Source organism: Teleopsis dalmanni, chromosome 1 (assembly GCF_002237135.1).
Source record: "Teleopsis dalmanni isolate 2A chromosome 1, ASM223713v2, whole genome shotgun sequence".
In the NCBI taxonomy this organism is placed as follows: Eukaryota; Metazoa; Arthropoda; class Insecta; order Diptera; family Diopsidae; genus Teleopsis; species Teleopsis dalmanni.
In genome coordinates this window covers 201,579,290-201,587,986 of record NC_051846.1, presented here as the reverse complement: position 1 = coordinate 201,587,986, position 8,697 = coordinate 201,579,290, and the positions used below count along the sequence as shown (strand labels likewise).

General features: G+C 27.6%; 1 long non-coding RNA gene across 1 annotated transcript; it reads left to right on the top strand.

The window, feature by feature from the left end:
* On the top strand, nucleotides 1-7,454 carry LOC119671366. The gene is made up of 3 exons (XR_005251810.1): nucleotides 1-380; nucleotides 1,125-1,415; nucleotides 7,420-7,454. It is a non-coding gene; the product is annotated as an uncharacterized LOC119671366 (long non-coding RNA).
* The last annotated feature ends 1,243 nt before the right edge of the window (nucleotides 7,455-8,697 follow it).

The following is an 8,697-nucleotide window of genomic DNA, read 5'->3' as shown; positions in this document are numbered from 1 at the left end:
TGCTATAATTTTAAATAAACGCAAAGGCACGATGGTTCTATGCATTTATGTGCCTTAATATGTGCATGAAACAAACTCTAATTCAAAAAATATCCCCTGGATATAATATGTCACTCAATAAAATTCAACAAAATCGTATACATAAACGTATAAAGGAAGGGGTTTCAAAAATTTTGTCATGTAAATATGTCAAAGTGCTATTGTGTTCAATAATGTAGATAACCTAAAGCAAGACAAGAAAGGAATTTAAATTTTTTGAGATTTATTTAGATAAAAAAGCTTCACGTGTGGCAAAATTTAGCACAAATGTCAAGGGTTAACCTAAGTTAATGGACGCAATGGTCAAGTGCAAATCCATTAACGCACTCATATGGAAAAAGGTCAGTGAAACAAATTTAAATGAACTTAATAGGGCTTTGCGAAAATTATAGAAAATTTAAGGAACAAACAAACGAAATCACTATTATTAGGTATATATTTCCTTATTTGTAAGGAAATACATAATTTGCAATTAGTGTGGTTCGTAAAAATAGTGTACCCACCAATATATTTTATATTTTCATATATTTTTTAGACATTACTATGGTATGCTGAGAAAAATTTAAGTTATAGAGTCCACTAAATGAGTTCCTATCGTTCATATATTTTCTAGGCATATATTACTTCTTCAATATTCTTACTTAAAGAGCATCCATCATATATATTTCCTAAATTCCTAAATAATTTCTATAATAATTCCTATATAATAACAGAATAACATAGTATATATAAACGATTTTTCTAGTTGCAATTATAAGAGATTGATAAAAAATAAGTCGAATCACAACTTCTGTTTAAAAAAGGCTTGAATAAAACCAGCATAGATGTAACCGCGTAGAACCAAATGTTTACTTCAGTGGTACCCGTTACAATATGTTATTACCTTTTTAAGCCTTTTCATTCCACACTCCTTTAGAATAACTCTATGAACCATTCTCCTAGTGAAAAGTAAAAATGCAAGTATAGCGATTTGCTGCTTCTAAAACCGGGGTATTAATCTGTGTGTGAGAAATATAGTAAGTAACTAGAAATATGAGTTAATATTTTAGCAGATAGTGTAAGTATATATATTTTTGCTTTACTAGGCAAAATTTTTCAACGAGTACTTTTGTAATCTGATCAACCAACTGCCAGCAATACATGTAATCAGATGTAAGACGTTATGAATTGACCATATTCTTAGCTTAGAAGTCTTATAAACAACGTAGCTATACAAGCATTGCACTGGAATTCGCTAGACAACCGCTAGTCGGACACCCCAGCAAAACTGAATATACGCAAGTTGATATCACACAGTCAGCGTCAAATACGAGTAGAATATGATATAAATGGAAGATAGAGGCCCTATGTTCTAGCAGGAGTGAAGGAGGCAGTAAGTAAGTAAGGGAAAATATTTTGTATTAATATGTATAATAATGCTAACTAAAATTATGATTACAAAAAGAATTTACATATTAAATGAACTAATATATATAATTATTTAAAGAATATACTTCTTCTGCTTTCATTTAACTACTAAGGCACTACCGTTTGTAGTTTGTGGCTATTTACGTTAATGAAATGGACATAGCTCCCCACTTCATTTTGCAATGAAGAAATAGAGCAAAAGAAACATCCTGCTGATATTTTTCGTCTTAAATAAATCCCTTCGAACTTCATTCAATTACTAAATCACAAATAGTCCCAGTTATTGACTCTTGACGATAATGTGATGGGTAAAGTCCTCTATTACATTTCGCTTTACAATGTCGCTCCATTAAAGTTCTTTTTTTATTCTTGAAATAAATAAACTTTCAGCACTGACTCTATACTTAGTTCTGTTTTTGTTTCTAATTGAGATAAACTAACTAAGATAGACAATTTTTCTCAATGCATTCACAGAAATCTTCTCTCGCTCTCTTTGAAACGTGGTCTTCATGAGTATCTCGTGCCATCACTTAAAAGTTGGTTGTAGTGAAATTGCAAAAAAATCGTTTTTCTTACATAATTTCCAATATTAAAAAAATATCAAAATTTTTATATTCTATCGATGATTTGATTAAATCAAAACATTAAAGCTTGCATAAGTCCGCTTTCAGAGAGTCAAAGTAGCGCAGCACAAAAACCTAAAAAATATCTTTCTTGTGTTTTCATATCCTTACCACAGTTGGTTTTATCAATTTATTTCTATTGCTTTCATTTTTGCAATAAAAGTTTTTCACAATCTTAATCTTCTATATCAGAAATAACAAAAAATTTCATTACTTTTACAATTGATGTTTCATCATTTATCATATGAGCGGCTTTTTCCATAGACGAAAATTCCCCCCAAATTTTCGCATTGCTCTCAAGATTGCCTTTTGCGGAAATTGAATTTTTTTGTTTAAGTGATTTTATCTGCAAAATAAAATTATGTTAATTTTACTTTTTTTTATTTGAAACATAAGATTAATTCAATAAAAATATTTGAAAAACATACGTAAGAACTAAGAAAGAAATTTTGAATGGTAATAGCACTCGACACCAAACATTTGTTCTCTTCATATTTTTCCCTTAATGATTTTTACTGAATTTATTTATTTGTGAAAATGATTTATTTCTTTTTGATTATTTCTTAGGAAAAACTAAACGAATGATATGCATATTGACATCATTGAAATATAGCATTCAACCATTTCAGAATAAAACAATCCCGATACTGCTGAGTGTGACTTTATGAGACTATTACAACAGAAAGGTATATCGTGATCAAGTGGATTAACTTATTAAACTTTAATTAATAAGACTGACCAATAATATTTAAATTTAGACTTTACCATCTAAACCAAGTACCAAGTACTTCTCAATACTAACTTTTGATATGAAGTTATTTTGTTCCCGATACTTTCATTCGAGCATGTATTGTATATATAGTATATCCATGTTAAGCACTTATTTGTTATAATATACATCTAAAAGTACAATAAGCACTAGTGATTATCGATACTTTCAAAATAATTACATTGCCAATGAAAAAGTCATCTAAAAAATCTCACATGATTAGGTTAGATTAGGATAACCTAAGATCACTTGAGCAAAAAATAATGAGTGGGTTTTTAATGTTCGGGAAATAAATATCAGAAAGAAGCAGGCCTGCTATGTTAGATCGTCAGTTCTGCAGAAACGATTTCCCTAATATCCGTTAGGGTAATAAATAATTAAAGTCTAATTAATTAGACATTAATTATATTAATATTATCCCAGCCTTAATCTGTGCCAGACGGAGGTCACTGGGTCGAGAACTACTCTTCCCTTCTGACATTAGGAGGTCCTTAGCGGCCGACATTCTGGTCTTCATTCGGAAGGCAGAATATCATCTGTTAAGTTAGGGTCGGTTGCAGCACAAAAGAACAATCATGGTCACAGTGTTCTGCTCCGTTCGGAGTTAGTGCCCTGTTTATTCCTGTTCCTATGTTAATATTATAATGATAGAGTTTTTTGTATAAGCTTATTTTCAAAGATTCAATCTAATATAGTTTCAACTGATATATTAATAATATGCAGTATTGTAATTTCTACATATACTTATACTTATAAGAGTAAATAAAATTCGATAAATGAAAATAATTAAAATTTGTTGTGTCTTCATTTTGTATTTAATAAAATTTAAAAAAAATGGTTTTAATATAATATAATTTAGTATTTTATAACTAAACTAGTATTCTTTCCGAAGGCCATAAGAGAGTCAAGTTTTGAATTTTCATGAATATATCTTTTTACGTTTGTTGTTTGTTTTTTGAAATAAAATTAAAAGAAATTTACAGTACTTCATACTTCACAGGACTGCATGCTAAGTATTTAATTTATAATTACAACATCTTCATTATGAGGGTGAATATACGTTATATAGAAGAAAAAAAAAAAGGATTTAAAAATGAAAACGAATGGTAACTGCTGGTATAGCCTTGACCCAAAATATTTGGTTAGCAATTTCTTTTGAAAATTTAAACAATTTTACTCAAATAAATGTAACAACTGCAGGCAAAAAAGAACGAAATAAAATAAAATAAAATTAAATAAAATAAAAAAAATATCTAGTTGCGAAAGGCCATGCAATATTTTCTCTGAAACAAGAAGAGGGTCGGGCTTTTGCTGGCTTTTTAATAAAATAGTAGCGCTGGAGTGGATACATTTAGCAGAATTCTAGAGTCAATAAAATTTTTAAAGAATGCTTGAAAACCCGTATAAATATTTAAGTAGCTCGTGGTTTTTAACACATTTTCTGCAAATCACAGTTTGTAAAATTTTACGCGAAAATATTTATTTGGATAATTTATTACATATATTATAAATATAAACTCATTTTACGCATATCGTTTAACTACAGTATTGAGGCTTTAAGAATTTGAAAAATTAATTCAATCTATATTTTATTGCATGACATTCGATAAGTCGGGTATACAACACATACAACACATTGCTGAATACAACTTTGAGGTTGTAAGTAATTTTACCCCTATCTTGGTGCGCTGATTAGCAACAACAATGATGGCAGAATCGCAATAAAAAATAGAATACAGGCAGCAAATAGATGTTTTTACAAATATTTAGACTTAAGGAAGTCAAGATTACTAACCAAGGAAAGTAAGTTACGAATGTACAAGAAAATAATGAGACCGGTAGCTAGATATGGCTCAGAAGTATGGACAATGACAAAGGCGTAAGAAGAAGCTTTAAAAATTTTCGAAAGAAAAACATTTTGCCAAATCTGTGGATCAATCCAAATAGATGCAGAAACTTTACAAAGACGAATAAATAATGAAATTGAAGAACTACAAAAAAACTAAAATTTAGTGAGACTCATTAAGTCACAAAGGGTACAATGGGCTGCTCATGTAGTAAGAATGGGACCGGAGATTCAGCCAAGCAGCGTATAAAAAAATATAGTGAGATACATTAAGTCACAAAGGCTACAATGGGCTGCTCATGTAGTTAGAATGGGACCGAAGATAAAGCCGAACAACGTATATAAAATATAGTGAGATACAATGGGTTTTTCATGTAGTAAGAATGGGATCAGAGATAAAGCCGAGCAGCATATGTAACGCAAAGCCTATGCCAATCAGGCACAGATGTAGGCCAATCACAAGATGGGATGAGAACGTATATGGTGATGCAAGAACGATTGGAATACTGAACTGGAAGAGACTAACAGCAGATCGGGATAAATAGGAAGAATAAGAAGAAGATAATCAATAAGTAACAGCAGTTGAAGAAGTTTGACACTTCAAGCAACAGAAAGCCTGGAAACATTATATTGAGATATGTGGATTAATCTTGGTGAAATAATATTTGAATGAGACCACACTAGATGGATTTTGAAAGTTTCATTATTGATAACAATATTAACATTTTAAAAATGCTTTATAAATAAATCATTTATTTCATTATTTTCAACTGAAATTTGCATATAATTTTGTATAAAATTACTTAACCAATTATAAATATTGTTTATGCAAAAATGAATTATAATAAAATCAATTAGTTTACGCTTAATTAAACAGATTTATTTGGCTAAACCAAATTATTTAAATAAAACAAAATCAATAGAAACCATAAAAATATGTCAGTAAACATGTATCTGGCAGATTAATTTTTCAACAAAATGACGACTAATTTGCCAAATCAAATAAACAAATTTAAAGCAATTTCCTCTTTATTCGACTTTGCTATTTTCATGACACATGGATCCATGCATGGAAGCTGTAAAATTATTGCCAATAGTGGAATGGAATGGTTGATTTGTAAGCCATAATTATAACACTAACAAAATGCATTAGCGACATCTGATAAGAGCCACTCCACTCCAGGACTGCCAATAACCAACTTGCAAATCGATATCATTTGGCTTTATTTACAGGAAGGATTTAGAGATTGTTTAGTAATATTTTATCATACATTTGAGGCGGAATGTTGACGTTATGGAATTAAAAATTTTTTTCTGATTTGTAATTTTGAATAAAAATAGAAAATTCGTTATTGTATCAGCAAATCTGTGCTGATTTACGGAATTTGGAAGGATTTTATTAATTAATATTTTCATCAATTTTACTCAAATTACTTTACTTTTTTAATTATACGAGTTTATATATACTTTACTTTTACTTTACTGCTCTCCTTCTCTCCTAAGTGGAGCATAGGACCTCAGTTCATATACAGATAACTTGCTTAACCTCTCATAAGGGCACTAATATTCGGAACTACAGAATATGTGCAGTAAAGATATGTTATATATATTCTTTATCTGGGTTCTCTGAACCCAAAAGCAGGGAAGTGCTACAACGAGCTTTTGTTTCTTATCAAAGAAGTATTGATTACCAGACATATTGCTCTGATACTAGCGGAATTTGTCACAATGGCGATGTTTTGATTATTTTGCTATTATATTTATTATATTATTAGTTATTATATTGTATAATTATATTTTATTATATTATATTATCATATTTTATTATATTATTATTTTATTATTTATTACGATTATTAGTATATTTTTATGAGTAGCACACTGTTTATCTAACAGACGAAATGCTTGCGTCTATAAAGAGTTTATATTAATAGATGTTTACTCTCTGGATTTTTCAAAACAAAACTTTTCATAAAAAAACCTAAAAAAAAAACAAATTTTGTATAATTTTATTCATAGATATCTCAAATAAAATATTTATATATATGTAAAATATCTTTAACCTGCAAATGACGTCAATGCAAATTCTAATTTTCTCTCTCAAATTAAATATGAATTTAAAATCCATTTATTTATTTTGAAACTACTAAAAACAACAAATCTTATTTTACTCAATTTAATTCTGGCATCTACATTTTCAGTTTCCCTAACTTCTAGTAATGTAGAAAGATGCTTGCATTGCCAAAACTTTTCGAATCAATTTATTTTATGAATCTATTGGGTTCAGACTGCAACCACAACTGCATAAATTATGAAATGAAATATGCATCTTCATACTTTATATTTTTTGCTTTCATTTTAAATAAGAAACTATAAAAATATTGTAATTTTAATATAGATACACACACATAAGATAGATATAACACATATCTTCTCAATATATTTTGAAATGAATCATTAGTTATATACATTCATCGACAGTCTTCAGTAGTGGAAATCGGTTGTTGGTTTTCTCTTAAGTCATGCAAAAAGGCTTGTGATAGGAAAAGGAAGGTTAAGAATCAAGATCGCTAACAAAATATTGTAACGCATTTCTTAATTTCTTCTGAACTCGACCCTTCAGGTTACGAGGAATTATACTCAAATTCCTCGTGAATTTAAATTCTTACTTAAATTAATTTGAAAACAAAAATATTAAAACCGAATATTAATTAAAAAATTTAAAAAAATTTCAGAAAAATTTGCGAACATAGAAGACAGTTGGTTAAGGAGCGCTGGCTCTGAACTTCAAAATTGGCAGGGCACGAGTTCGATTCCTGATACTTGCAGTTAAAAAATTATTTATGAATAATTAAATACAAGAATTATTTCCACGACTACTGATGATGGGTGTTTGGCAATACTCGAAATAGCTGTATGGTCAGTCAAAATTCAATTAATTCAATTAAAATAATATAAAAAAATTTTTTGTTGTAGTTTACTACTTTTCGAAACCGTCTTTATTTAACATAATATAATAATTTTTTTTAATGTTTTAAGATATATAAATTATATATAATAATATATTATATATAATATTTTATTAATACATAAAAAAAATTTATTTTAATATATATATAACTAGAATTATATTATATATATACATTAATATACAAACATATATTTTAATATGAATATAAAAGTATCTTAAATGTATTTAAATAAATATGTATACCTTATATATATAAAATTACAAATTAGTCAATAATATATAGAAATAATATATTAAACAATAAAAATAAAAACTAATGACTTAATATATTTAATATACATATATATATATGCAAACATAATATATTTAATATGAATATTAAAAAAGTATCTTAATATGTATTCAAATAAATATGTATATATATATAAAAATTACAAAATAGTCATATAATATATAGAAAATAATTTTATATCACAAAAACCAGGCTCTGGCGACATATAGCATAATCGAAAAGTTATAAGTTTAATTATTCGAAATTGATCTAAATGCGTTGTCTGATTACAGGCTCGAGAACAATTGAAAGTTCTATAGAATACTATTATTATCAACAACTTCTAAAAAAATTTTTTTATGATAAATAAGAATATTGAGTGATAGATCTCAAATTTAATGTCTAGACTAGCTGTATAACAAAATAATATATATAGATACCAGTAATCACTATTAAACGTTAAAAAAAAAGATTTAAAGAGTTATTAGAGAATAATTCATATTTTTACAATAAACTTTTATGTATGTAAATTAACAATAAGTCTAAAACTTTTATTAATTTTTCAATAAAAAAAAATTTATGGATTCACAACTTTTTATAAAAAAAAATTTATAGAGTAAGATGCCGTGGTATATTATATAAAAAAACTTAAATTAATTTGACTGAGCTCACAAAACAAATGCCCCAAACCAAATTGAAATTACCGGCATTAAATCAACTTCTTGAGAAAAACAGAAAAAAGTTCTTTGATCCTTAACATTAAAGGCCAAA